Here is a 14626-nt window from a genome sequence, read left to right as displayed (position 1 = left end):
TCTAGGGGTTAGGACTTCAACATATGAATTTTGGAGGACATAATTTCCCCCATAACACCCACCAACAGCAATTTCTGGATGCTCCAGGCATCAACTGTACAATGTTTAGGAAACTCAGAATGCTTGATTGCTCCTATGTGTTTTAAGAAATGAGATGAATAGGCTGTCTTTATCAGTCATGCAGAACATCACTGCTTCATCAGAACAGATCCAAAGCAAAGGAAGATAGTAAAGACCTTGCTGCAAAAGCAGGCCCAAGTGTGTCTGCTGAGAGAAAGAGAGGAGCCAATTTTCCTGCAACAGATTCTTACCCTGGCTGAGAATCCAACAGAAGCCTAGACCTCATACTGTCTCAGCTTGGCACTCCTCCACCACAGGGACCAGGGTGGACAAGGGACTCTGGCAAGAACAAGAGATATACCTAGATCAGTCTCCTTAACACATTTCCCCTTCCAGGGAGCCTGTTATATGGTTCAGTTTTAGGCATATTTGTATTTGAAAAGCACTAAGGTAGAAGAATGAGGAAAGAAAAGGCATGGATCCTGTCTGTAATTTTTGCAACAACTTGCAGATTTGACAGATTGCCCAGATAAAAGATATATAATTAAATAAGATACAACACAGTGTACATTGTGTGTAACACAATAGATTATTTTTGCTTGAAAAATTACAATTGAAAATGGCATTGGAGTGAAGAGCAACTGAAGTCATATTTTAAATGTGTCACAGGAGGTGCCATTTAAAGTAATCTAATATTGGATCTTTATTTTTTAAGTCAACCAATTGTCACTATTTGTTGGTTAAAGACATTCTAATTTTCATGTTAAAACAACATCATCTAGGGATGCCTGGGTGGCTCAGTTGGTTAAGCGTCTGCCTTCGGCTCAGGTCATGATCCCAGGGTCCTGGGATCAAGTCCCGCATAGGGCTCACTGCTCCACGGGGAACCTGCTTCTCCTTCTGCCTCTGTCTCTCTCTCTCTCTGTCTCTCATGAATAAATAAATAAAATCTTTAAAAAAAAAAAATCATCTACCGGAGCAAGAGGAAAAGAAATAACTGTGTTGGGTCTAAGCTGGCCTTGTCTGTCTCTCTTCTTTCCCTCATTCAACACCCAGCAGATCTTTGTTTTGTCCTTCCAATACCCAGAGTTCATTTCTACCTTGAGGACTTTGCCCTTTTGGTACCCTTTGCTTCTTTGTATCTTCTGGTGGCTTACTCATTTCGTCATTCAGGTCTCAACTCAAATGCCACACATCCTGAGAGAGCCTTTTCCACTCCCCACTCCAATCCCAGTTATTCCCTATCCCAGTGATTCTCCAAGTGTAGTCCCACACCAGCAATAGTAGCCTCACCTGGGAGCTTGTTAGGAATGCAAATTCCCCGGGCCCCACTCCAGACCTGCTGGATGAGAAACTCTGAGTGTGGCCCAGCAATTTGTGATTCAACAAGCTCCCCCAGGTGAGCTCATACACACTCAAGTTTGAAGACCACTGCTCCATTCATTGAAGTATTTTCTCCACAGCCCCATCTCAGAAATTACCTGTTTTATTTGTTCATTTCTTGCCTGTCTACCCTTACTAGAATCAAAGAATTATAATGAGGGTAGAAACCTCTTTTACCTCATCATTGCTATCTACCCTGGCATATAGTGAGGTTGGCTAAATGAATGAATGATTAGATGGAGAGACAATATGAGTGGATACTCTGGAGTTGGACAGTCTGGGTTGAACCCCTATTCTGCTACTTGCCAACTGTGTGACCAAGTCACTTGTACTTCCTAAGACTATTTCCCCCTCTTTTAAATTGGGGTAAAAATAGTACCTATCTCAAGGTTGCCAGGAGATAAAATGAGATAATCTATGTTAAGTGTTTCATAGGTGCATAATAAATGTCCATTTATTATTATTATTATTATTATTATTATTATTATTATTATTATTGGCTAGTCTCCACCTTCCTTAAGGTAACCAGAACAAAGGAGACTCTCAGGGGATGAGAGTTTCAAGGAGAAATTTGCAAGTGGCGAGGTAGAAGTTGGACAAAAGGGTCAGAGGAAGTTATTTATAAGCACTGAGAAAGGGCAGACCATGTTCTTGTTAATTCTAGGACCACTGGGTACAAAGAAGCAGAATATTTGGTAAATGAAGCCTGGTGAACATGGAGAGAGAACCAGCTCTCAGAAGCCCATAGTTCTGAGGATCGGGAATGGGATTCTGAGCATGAAACGGAGACCCTGGAAAGTTCTGGTGGGTGCACTGCTCCAGAGCCACTTTTATCTCCCACATGAATGTCTCTTCTGAATAAACACAAGGTTCACTTGTGTCTTCTTCAGATTACTTGCTATTTAGAGCAGCAAAGAGACTTGTCTCTTGCCCCCTTAATACTCTTCCTCACTGAAGAAGTGAGGTTTCGGCTCAGGGCTGACTTTATTTAAAGATGCCTTTAAAACTGTTGTTCTTCATGGCAACTAGAGGAATAGATGAGTGAAGAGTTTCTCCCGAATCCCCAGGGTTCTCCACATTTTCAAATTTGTTTCAAATACTGAAGAAAGGTGGCATGGCACAAACAACAACTCATTTTTCTTTCTACATTCCTGATGCAATATTAGCAAGTACTGCGTTAATGTGTTCTAATTTATTAAAACTGCAGAACACAAAAATATGGACACCCAAAAGGAGAATTTAGGGAGCGACTGCTTAGAGTATTGAAGATTTCTTTCTTTTTTTCTAAAAGGATCTGGGATAGTATGCCTTTAAGTAGTTAGATTTCCCTGGCTTGTGCATTTAAAATGCATTTTACAAAAACAACTTACTCAGAATTATTGGGAATATGTTGCCTCCAAAGCAAGGCCACCCAGCGGGAGGTTCAGTAGGAATGGCTATAATCCCAGGCTTGGTTGGTGGAAGGATTCTGCATGTCCCCATGGCAACAAAAGGAGGGGCTCCCTCTGCTCTCTCTTGAGTTCCTCTCCAATCCCAGCTCTCCCTGGGGTTGGGAGTTTTTGGTGATGAGGTCAGTCAAGACCAGTATCCCTGAATCCTGTGAGATTGGTTTTAGGAAGAGCTCTACTAACATATAGAATAAACTCTTCCTTTGCTCATTGAAGTTTTTCTAGATGCTGCTTAACTCCGTGGATTAATAGAATGGTTTAACATAAGGACACAGCCTGTTTCAGAGTTCAGGCAGCAGATTATCCCAGAGAAGTTCCATGGAGCTAGCTAGAAGGTCAGAGATGGACTGGATCCTGTGCTTTCTGCTCCAGCCAGCTGAATCTGTGACAGCCACTTTTACCTGCCCTCTATATTCCAGCTTCTAAGCTTCTGCTCACATCACACCCCTGTGCTAGGGGCTGAGTGGTACAGCAGTCAGAACAGGGCTCTTTCTGCCATGAAGCATTCTTGGCTTGTTGCTCGGGACCCATGACCTTTCAAGGACCCATGACAATATTTCAGATCTGAAAAAAAAATGTATTGGCTCCTAAACATGAGGATAAAACATTGAAATTGAAATAAATATTTAAGAGTCTGCAAAATGTAACATGATATCAATGAGTCAGCTGCTACTCAACTCAAGCCCTATACAATTACATAAAAATGTAAGTTTGAATCAAGAGAAAACATTTATAAGTTATAACAAAACTCCAAATTGGAATTATAAAAATTATACAGCAAAAATTTATATGTTCTGAAAATATGTGTGAAAATATGTTATAATGTGTTTGCTATGAAGTGGGACAGAGTTGGACCCTGAAGTCCTAGACTTGGGCCAGGCACTATTACTTAGTAACTTTGCAATCGTAGGCTATCAGTAAAACTCATGGAACAATGTTTGCCCATTTGCAAAATGAGTTTAAATGAGATCAAGGTCATTAAGGTAATTTGTAGATTTAGTAGTGCCGATGAAATGTGTTATTTTTATTTGCAAAGAATCTAAGGCAAATACGTAGAAGTAAAGGAAAGATTTTCTCACATGATGACAACCCTACTACCTATATTTGATTCTCTTTTAGTGATAAACAGGCAGGTGGGCCTCTCTCACATACCTCAAGGAAGTTCCTATGGGTCTGGGGTCTTATGAAAAATAATGAGTTTTTCTTTTTTAGACATCTGTTGAAAATAATATTTATATATTCCTTATGTTCCTCTCATTCATCTAGAAGAAAGGTGATAATAAGAGCAAAAAAGACTAGACAGGACAGGAGGTACCATCTGGATAGTAGAGCTCAACCCTCCTAGTCCATTCAGTCTGGTTTGCAAAGACATTCCATCAGTAACCCAAACCTGGTGGCATATACTTTCCAGGCCCTCCCAAAAAGAGGCCACATAGAAATCCACCCTATGCCCCCCTCAAGAAATATCCCTTATGCATGGTCAGTGCCAACCTTTCTTGGCAGGAGCCTGCACATGGCAGGACTGTTTGTACCACAACTATGAGAAGCTTGGGGAGGAGCTTGCTGTTGGCATGATGGGTATCACATGGGCACCTTTTAGATCTCAGGCCAGGCCTTGATTGATGGCAGCAACTCAGACGGCCTGGTTGCAAAGAAAATGCAGTGAAATCTCTATATGCTGATACCGATTTATTTAAAACAGTGCCAGATTCAGAGCAGTTAATTGTGTACCATATTCATATTATCCAATAGAAAGTATAAAAAAATTCTAAATCTGATTAATCTTTTTTTTTTTTTCTCCAGGTCTCTTGTACTCAGAAGGATTCTGGTTTTCTGGATTTACTTAGGAAGAACTTAAGATCTTGGGGTAGGTATTTGTATTGGGAGTTTAATATCTTGCCTCTTGATCCCTGGTTGTTTTGCCTGCAGCCTGTGCTCTGGCAAGTTTGGTTTAAAGTCTGAAGACACCTTGTGCACTGGAGTCTCTAGGCCTGTGCACACACTCTTTCCCACCCTGGTCACCCTCTTGATCATCCTCAGTGGTACAGGTTTTGCTCATCCCTTACAGTCTAGCCAGGGGCTACTCCCTTCAGAAGACTTCCCCAGGCTGCCTCAGACTACACGGGCCTCTCTTTCTTCTAACTTTTATGACTCTCAGTATTGACTCCACTTATTTAGGATTTATATTTTTCTTTGGATCCAATTCAGCATTGCCTGTGATCTCATGTGTGACAGATTCTAGAGAAGACCTATTGACAAACAAATCAAAGTTCCTGCCCTTGAGGACATGTAGGGACGTGCTAGGAGTTAGGAGAGGCCCATGAAAGATGAGGCCATAGAGGAGGAAGGTAGAGATTGACCCTGAGGAAGTGGCCATGGAAGACTGCACAGTGATGGCAGCCTTCTCGCTGGGTTTGTGGGGAAGACAACAGGGAGAAAATCCAAAGCTACAGAGGCATGAAAGAGTTTGGACTTGTGCAGGGCCAGAGAAAGACGACTGTGGCCCAGTTGTATTTGTGGAGAGCACACGCTCTGGAGCCAGACCTGGAATCCTGGCCCCAGTACCTATAAGCTTTTGTGAACATGAACAAGTTACTTCACCTCTCTGGGCTTGTTACCTCACCTGGACAGTGTGGATAATAATGGTACCGACAACCTCTTAAAGTCATTGTGAGAATGAATAAAGTGCATAGAACTGTGCCTGCATATGGTCACAGGATCAGTGAAAATGAGCTGCTCTGGGGAAGAGCAGACACCCATGGGAATATGCCACTGGCAAGGGGCCAAACTGGGGTGGAGCTTGTATGCTTTGTGTGGGGGGGAGTTGGGGCTTTATCCCTCCAGCAGTGGAATCTTGACCTATAACTTCAATGTTCATGAGGGTGTGTCTTATCTTAGTTAAAACTAAAGAAAACTGTCTAACTTCTTGTATTCTCTATGGCACCTAGAATAGTTCCTGAGACTCAATAAAGACTTGAATGAATGAATGAATGAATGCTACGCTAAAAGATCCTTGTTTCTGTGTACATGGTATCAATATACACTACATTTTACTGCAGTGTTCACTGAAGCTCTCCTGTGTCTAATACCCTTTGCTTCTTCCAGACTCTCACATCTATGAACTTACTCTTCTCCCTCACTGTGATCTTTGGTCTTTTCGCCTTCTATTCTCCTAGGGTGTTTGACTAATTGAGTTTATGTCTGCCTGAATGTCTGCTTCAGGGACTGCAATTTCAAGGATGTGTGGTTTCCTCTCCCCACCCCCTCCCTGCCAGGCTTCCAGAGTCCTGACAAACCAGTCCCCATCCTGGGTCATTGCCATCCTCCTCCGCATCTCTTACTCCCGGGCTCCTACACACTGCAAGAGAAGTCACAACATTTAGGACTTACTAAAATGTGCTTTGTCTACTGGGTCCTCAGTGCTGCCAGGCAGTCGTCTATTCTTTTAACCCTTTAAAAAAATTTTTAAGATTTATTTATTTATTTGAGAGAGAGAACACATGCAAGAGTGGGGGTGGGGAATGGAGGGGTAGAGGGAGGGAGAATCCTGAAGCAGACTCCCTGCTGAGCGTGAAGCCGGACACAGGGCTCCATCCCAAAACCCTGAGATCAGGACCCGAGCCAAAACCAAGAGTCGGACGCTCAACTGACTGAGCCACCCAGGTGCTCCTCTTTTAACCCTTTAAAACATGAAATATTACAGACATTCACAAAAAAATATACAGCTCGATGAATTCTCAGAGTTAACCTCCAAGTGATCGCCACCTGGGTCAAAAACTAGAATGTTTCAACACCACTGAAGTCCTCATCACGCCCCCTCCTGATCACTCGTACTTTATCTTTTTCTAAAGTAAGCACTATCCTAAAGGTCATAGTAATAATTTCCTAGCCTTTCTTTATACTTTTACCATGTAAACATGTACTAATAAACACTATAATTTAGTTTTGCTCATTTTCTGAACTTCATATAGATGGAATTGGCATATAGTGTTTGGCTTCTTTGACTTATTATTATGTTTATGAAATTCATGTCATTGCATGAAGCTATAGTGCATTCATTTTCAATGTTGTATATTATTTCATTATATAAATATACCATAATTTTATTATTTTTTATTAAGGTGTAATTGACTAATTGACATATAATATTGTGTTAGTTTCAGATATTCAACATAATGATTTGATATTTGAATACATTGTGAAAGGATTACCACAACTCTAGTTGACATACATCACCATACACAGCTACAAAAATTTTTTTTTCTTTTTTTTTCTTCTGATGAGGACTTTTAAGATTTGCTCTCTTGGCAACTTTCAAATATGTAATACAGTATTATTATAGTTAGCATGCTGTACATTACATCCCCATGACTTATTTTATTTTTTATTTATTTTATTTTTATTTTTTTAAAGATTTATTTCTTTATTTTAGAGAGAGAGAGAGCGTGTGTGGGGGGGTGGCAGGAGGGACAGAGGGAGAGTGAGAGAGAGAGAGAGAACCCTAAGCAGACTCCCCGCTGAGCATAGAGCCTTGACTCAAAATCAAGTCAGATGCTTAACAGATGGAGCCACCCAGGTGCCCCAACTTACTTATTTTATAACTGAAAGTTTGTAGTTTATGATACCCTTCACTCATTGTGCCCCACCCTCCCTACATAATTTCTTTATCCCTTCTGCAATTGTTGGATACTTGGGTTGTCCAGTTTGGAGTTACTTTGAGCAGTGCTACTGTAGACATTCCTGTGCATGTCTTTTGGTGCCCATGTGCAGGTATTTTTGTTAGAAATTCCACCTAGGAGTGAATTCTGAGTCATGGAATATGAGAGACAAGACTGACTAGCTCCCAATTTTGTTATTGGAATTTACACACATCCCCCATCCCCAGCAGTGATGAGGGTTCCAGTGTTCCATATCCACACTTATATTTGGTGTTGTCAATGTAATGGTATCTCATTGTAGTTTTAATTTTCATTTCTCTAATTATTAATGAAGTAGAGCTCCATTTCCTATGTTTTGGGACCTTGGATATTATCTTTTGTTAAGTGCTTATCCTTGTTTCTTTTCTCATTTGTCCATTGAGTTGTTTATCTTTTGTTTTGGGTTTGGAGGAGTCCTTTTGGGTACAAACCGGTTGAACAGCATCTTTTGATATACAGAAGTTCTTATTTTAATGTAGCCCTGTTCATTAATCTTTTCCTTTGGTTAGTGCTTTTTACAGCTGTCTAAGAAATGTGCCCCTAGGGGCGCCTGGGTGGCTCAGTCATTAAGCATCTGTCTTAGGCTCAGGTCGTGATCCCAGAGTCCTGGGATCAAGCCTCGCATTGGGCTCCCTGCTCAGCGGGAAGCCTGCTTCTCCCTATCCCACTCCCCCTGCTTGTGTTCCCTCTCTCCCTGTGTCTCCCTCTGTCAAATAAATAAATAAATCTTTAAAAAAAAAAGAAATGTGCCTCTATCTTGAAGTCATGAAGCTATTTTCCTATGTTTTTATAGGTTTTTTATTATTATTAAATATTATTTTTATTATTGTTTGGCTTTCATATTTAAATCTCTAATTTATCTGAAATTGGTTTTTATATGGAGTCAGATGGGGACCATGTTTCTTTTTTTTATCACATGGGTATCCAGTTTTCCCAGCACAATTTATTTAAAATACTATGGTCCCACTCTCTGCAGTGACAAACTTTTCATGTTTGTGTATGCATGACTCTGGCTTGGGACTCTATTCTGTTCTATTCATCTCTATGTTTATGCCAGTGTCATACTATTTTAATTATTTTACCTTTATAATAAATCTGGATATTTGATAGAGCAAGTCTTCCTTTCTTGTTTTTCTTCTTCAAAAGTGTCTTGGCTCTTTATCAATTTTTCATTTCCATATAAATGTTAAAAATAAGTTTGTCAGTTTACTATACAAACAACAACAAAAAACTTATAAGAGTTTCAATTATAATTGTCTTGAATCTATACATCAGTTTTGGGGAAATTGTCATCTTCACAATATTGAGTCTATGATTTCATGAACTTGTATATCTATCCATTTTTTAAGATGGCTTCAATTTTTCACAATAATGTCTTACAGTTTTTGCACATCTTTTGTTACATTTATTGTTAAGTATTTAATATTTTTATATTTTTATTAATGGTATTTTTAAAGTTTCTTTTTCTTATAATTATATTATTATATTTATAATTATATTACAAATACAATTATGTTAATAATTATACATATAATTATATCATTATACAAATGATATAAATATAGATTTTTGTATGTTGACTTTGCATCCAGTAATCTTGCTAATTACATATATTCTAATAATTGAATAGATCATTTTGGACTTTTAAATGTATATTATCATTATAATCTGTGAATAATGAAAATTTCCTTTCTTCCTTTCCAATCCATATGCCATTTTTTTTCTTGTCGTATTACAGTGTCTAGTACAGTGTGGCATAGAAATGGTGATAGTATGCATTCTTGTTCTTGATCTCAAAGGGAAAACTTACAGCATTAACCATTAAGTATGATGTTTACCACAGGTATTTTTAAGTACTTGTAGCAGTCTGCAAACCAATCAGTCCCAATGAGAAGCCAACCCAGTAATTTTAACAGAGAAAGCTCAATACAAAGAATTATGAAACCATGATAGAAGGGTAAGTATGAAGATGTAGAGATAATGTTAAAGGACACCAAGAGCTGAAGGAGAGTATCCGAGGACGTACAAATCTGGAAATGAAGCTCCCTTCCCAAGGCTACAGTACAGCCCTCATTGTAAATCATGTGGTTGCAACACTCTGGTTGGTGGAGAAGTTTTCTAGGTTGCTCAGGCTTGCACAGGGCAATAGTTGAGAGACAAACATAAACAACCCTTTAGGACTCAGGCCATTCAAGGCTGGTGTAAAAGAGTTAGGTTTCCACTATGTTTATGAGACCAGGATTTGGAAAGGCCATGGGAAGGCCGTTACTGGACCTGGGCTGAGGCTGCAAGATTGCTGAGGACTACATGCTCTGAGCACACAACTGGAGTAGAGTACCCCCAAATGTGTCCACACACTTATACCACACACTTATACTTCTGTGCAACAGAAGCAAGAAAAAGCAAAACACTGTACTCTGGAGTCAGGGAGATAAACCATCTTTCTCTTTGCAGTGTCACTCCAGCACCCTCTTTCGGGAAAGTTCCCCGTACTTGCTGTGAAGGAAAAGTGCTTCAAGAATTCAGTCCATCACAGAGCAGGTACTGAAGGGTGATTTTGGAGCTGAGAGGCAAAAAATTGATAACTGGCACAATACCCTTTTACAGATTTAGGAAGTTCTCTTCTATTTCTAGGTTTCTAAAAAAGTATTTTCATGAATGGGTTTTGAATTTTATCATGATTTTTCTACATCTATTGAAGCAATTGTATGGTTTTTCTTTACTGTGAATGTAATCAACTATGTTAAACCAATTTTTTATTAGACTAAAATATATATAACATAAAATTTGCCATTTTTTGGGTACATTTTTATATTTTTTAAGTGTATGAATTCAGTATCATTAATTACATATACACCATCACCACTATCTGGTTCCATTTGTTTTCATCACTCCAAATAGAAATTTGAATAGATGGACTGAGTAAAGCAGATGGCGCTCCCCAGTGTAGGTGGGCATCATCCAATCTGTTGAGAGCCAAAGTAGAACAGAAGGCCAATTGAAAGTTGAATTTGCTCTCCACTTGACTGATTAAGCTGGGATATTGGTCTCCTTCCTTAGCACTCCTGATTCTCAGGCTTTCAGACTTGGACTGTAGTCTATACCATTGGCTCTCCAGCTCTTAGGTATTTGAACTACACCACCAGCTTTCCTGGGTCTTTAGCTTTGCAGATAGTAGACCATAGGACTTCTCAGCCTCCATAATCATGGGAGCCAATACCTTATAATAAATCCCTTTATATTTGTGTATCTCTATATCCATCTATCTGTTTGTCATCTATTATCTCCTATTGTTTCTCTAGAGAACCCTGAATATAAAACATCCATTCATTTGTTGAAGGACACTTGGGTTTTTTTCACTTTTTGGCTAATATCAATAATGCTGCTATAAACATTAATGAACAAGTACCTGAGTCCCTTTTTTCAATTCTTTGGGGTATATATAGGAGTGGAATTATGTGGTAGGTCATATGGTAATTCTACATTTAACTTTCTGAGGAATCACCAAATTGTCTTCCGGAGCTGCTGCACGATTTTATATCCCCACCAGTAGTGTACAAGGGTTATAATCCTCCCACATCTTTGTCAACACCTGTTATTTTCTGGTTTTGTTTGTTTGTTTTTTATTATAGCCATTCTGGTAGGTGTGAAGTGGTATCTCATTGTGAGTTTGATTTGCATTTCCCTAATGACTAATGATGTTGAACATCTTTCCATGTGTTCATTGGTCATTTGTGTATCTTTTTTGCCCATTTTATTATTTGTTTAAAGATTTTATTTATTTATTTGAGAGAGAGAGAGTGCAAGCAGGGGGAGAAGGGGGAGGAGCAGAGGGAGAGGGACAAGCAGACTCCATGCTGGGCACAGAGCCTGACTCAGGGCTCCATCTGACAACCTTGAAATCATGACCTGAGCCAAAATCAAGAGTTGGATGCTTAACTGACTGAGCCACCCAAGTGTCCCTTTTTTGCCCATTTTAAAAATGGGTTGATTGGTTTTTGTTTTCGAGTTGTAGGAGTTATTTATATATTCTGGATATTAAGCCCTTTTCACATATATACTTTGCAAATATTACCATTCCATTGCTTATCTTTCATTATTAATAGTGTTCTTTGATGCGCAAAAGTTTTTAATTTTTATGATGTCCACTTCATCTGTTTTTTTTCTTTTGTTGCTGTGCTTTTGTTTTTTTTGTTTTTAAGTAGGCTCCACACCCAAGGTGGGGCTTGAACTCAAGATGCTGAGATCAAGAGTCACGTGCTCTACTGACTTAGCCAGCCAGGCACCCCTGCCTGTGCCTTTGGTGTCATATTTAAGAAACCATTGCCAAATCCAAGGAAGATTTATTCCTAGTTTATTTTTAAGAGTTTAATGGTTTTAGCTCTTAAATTTAGGTCTTTGATCCATTTTGAATTAATTTTTGTATATAGTCTGAAGAATGGTTCCAACTGATTCTTTTGCATGTGGATATTCAGTCTTCCTGGCACCATTTGTTGGAAAAACTACATTTTTCTCCCACTGAATGATCCTTGTTGAATATCAAGGACCAAAATAAGAGGTTTTATTTCTGTATTTTCAATTCTATTCTATTGGTCTATGTCTGTCCTGCCAGTACCAACCACACTGTTTTGATTATCATAGCTTTGTAGTACATTTTGATATTAGGAAGTATGAGTCGCCCAACTTTGTTCTCTTTCAAGGTTGTTTTGGCTACTCAGAGCTCTTGCAACTCCATATGGATTTAGAATCAGCTTTTCCATTTCTGCAAAAAATACCATTGGGGTTATGGTAGAGATGGCATTGCACTTTTGCTTTTTAATTCTGTATTTTGTTTATCTCTGCCCTAATTTTTACTATTTCTTTCTATTAGCTTGGGTTTATTTTTCTCTTCTTTTTTTTTTTTAAGATTTTATTTATTTATTTGACAGAGACAGAGAGAGAGAGCACAGATAGGCAGAGTGGCAGGCAGAGGGAGAGGGAGAAGCAGGCTCTCCGCTGAGCAGGGAGCTTGACGCGGGGCTCAATCCCAGGACCCTGGGATCATGACCTGAGCCAAAGGCAGACGCTTAACCAACCAAGCCACCCAGGCGCCCCTATTTTTCTCTTATTTTTCTAGTTCCTGAAAGTTCAGAGTTAAGGCATTGATTTGAAATCTTTCTCTTTCTCTCTTTTTTTTTTTAAAGTGTAGTCATTTACTGCTATAAATTTCCTTCTGAGCACTCTTTTTGCTGCATCCCATAAGTTTTGGGATATTTTATTTTCATTTCCATTTGTCTCTAAATAAATTTTCTAATTTCCCTTGTGATTGCTTCTTTGGCCCACTGGTTGTTTAAGAATGTTGCTTAGTTTCCACATATTTATGAATTTTCATTTTACTTCTGTTACTGATTTCTATCTTCATCCCTTTGTGGCTGGAAAAGATACTTTGTATGATATCTATCTTTTAAAATCTACTGACAGGGAAAGAAACAACAAATGTTGGAGAGGTTGTGGAGAAAGGGGAACCCTCTTACACTGTTGGTGGGAATGCAAGTTGGTACAACCACTTTGGAAAACAGTGTGGAGGTTCCTCAAAAATTTAAAAATAGAGCTACCCTATGACCCAGCAATTGCACTACTAGGTATTTACCCCAAAGACACAGATGTAGTGAAAAGAAGGGCCATATGCACCCCAATGTTCATAGCAGCAATGTCCACAATAGCCAAACTGTGGAAAGAGCCGAGATGCCCTTCAACAGATGAATGGATAAAGAAGATGTGGTCCATATATACAATGGAATATTACTCAGCCATCAGAAAGGATGAATATCCAACTTTTACGTCAACATGGATGGGACTGGAGGAGATTATGCTAAGTGAAATAAGTCAAGCAGAGAGTCAATTATCATATGGTTTCACTTATTTGTGGACCATAAGGAATAGCATGGAGGACATTAGGAGAAGGAAGGGAAAAATGAAGGGGGGGAAATTGGAGGGAGAGATGAACCATGAAAGACTATGGACTCTGAGAAACAAACAGGGTTTTAGAGGGGAGGGGGGATTGGTTAGCCCGGTGATGGGTATTAAGGAGGGCACGTACTGCATGGAGCACTGAGTGTTATATGAAAACAATGGATCATGGATCACCACATCAAAAACTAATGATGTATTGTATGGTGACTAACATAACATAATAAAATTAAAAAAATAAAATCTACTGAGACTTGTTTGTAGCCTAACATATGGTCTATCCTAGAGAATGTCTCATGTGTTCTTCTTTTTTTTTTTTTGCCTTTGCAAATGTTTATTTTCTTTTTGTTGTTGTTTTTGTTTGTTTCTATTTATTTATTTTGATGTAGTGTTCCATGATTCATTGTTTGCATATAACATGTGTTCTTAAGAAGATTATGTTTTCTGCTGTTGTTACAGAATAGAGAGAAGGAAATAATAATATTCTGTATGTCTGTTAGGTCTAGATGGTTTATTGTGTTGTCCAAGTACTCTATATCCTTACTTATCTTCTGTCTAGTTCTTCAATCCATGATTTAAAGTAGGGCATTCAGGTCTCCAACTATGATTGTAAAACTGTCTATTTCTCCCTTAAATTCTGTCCATTTTTGCCTCATATATTTATATGTATATGTTTGTAATTGTTATATTCTCTTGCTGTATTAAAACTTTTATTAATATATAATGTCTTTCTTTGTCTCTTGTAACCTTTTGGATTTAAAATCTATTTTGTGGGGCGCCTGGGTGGCTCAGTCATTAAGTGTCTACCTTCGGCTCAGGTCATGATCCCAGGGTCCTGGGATCGAGCCCCGCATTGGGCTCCCTGCTCAGCGGGAAGCCTGCTTCTCCCTCTCCCACTCCCCCTGCTTGTGTTCCCTCTCTCACTGTGTCTCTCTCTGTCAAATAAATAAATAAAATCTTAAATAAATAAATTAATTAATTAAATAATATCTATTTTGTCTGTTAATGTAGCTACCCCAGTTCTCTTTTGGTTACTATTTGCATGGAATATCTTTTTCAGTGCTTTTGCTTTCAATCTATTTGTATCTT

General features: G+C 38.8%; 1 protein-coding gene across 1 annotated transcript in view; it reads left to right on the top strand.

Moving 5' to 3' along the window:
• Positions 1-14626, top strand: part of RFX8 (regulatory factor X8) — a 252412-nt gene that overhangs the window by 68128 nt on the left and 169658 nt on the right. Inside the window, exons 7-9 of the mRNA XM_064572648.1 lie at positions 2108-2247; positions 4695-4758; positions 10043-10129. The gene's annotated coding sequence lies outside the window, so the exon portion shown is untranslated. The remainder of the gene's footprint in view (positions 1-2107; positions 2248-4694; positions 4759-10042; positions 10130-14626) is intronic.

Source organism: Mirounga angustirostris, unplaced genomic scaffold (genome assembly GCF_029215605.1).
Source record: "Mirounga angustirostris isolate CCGP_5_RB_7025 unplaced genomic scaffold, mMirAng1.0.hap1 SCAF_10, whole genome shotgun sequence".
NCBI lineage: Eukaryota > Metazoa > Chordata > Mammalia > Carnivora > Phocidae > Mirounga > Mirounga angustirostris.
Note: the sequence above shows the minus strand (reverse complement) of the source record. Positions and strands in the feature narration are given on the sequence as shown.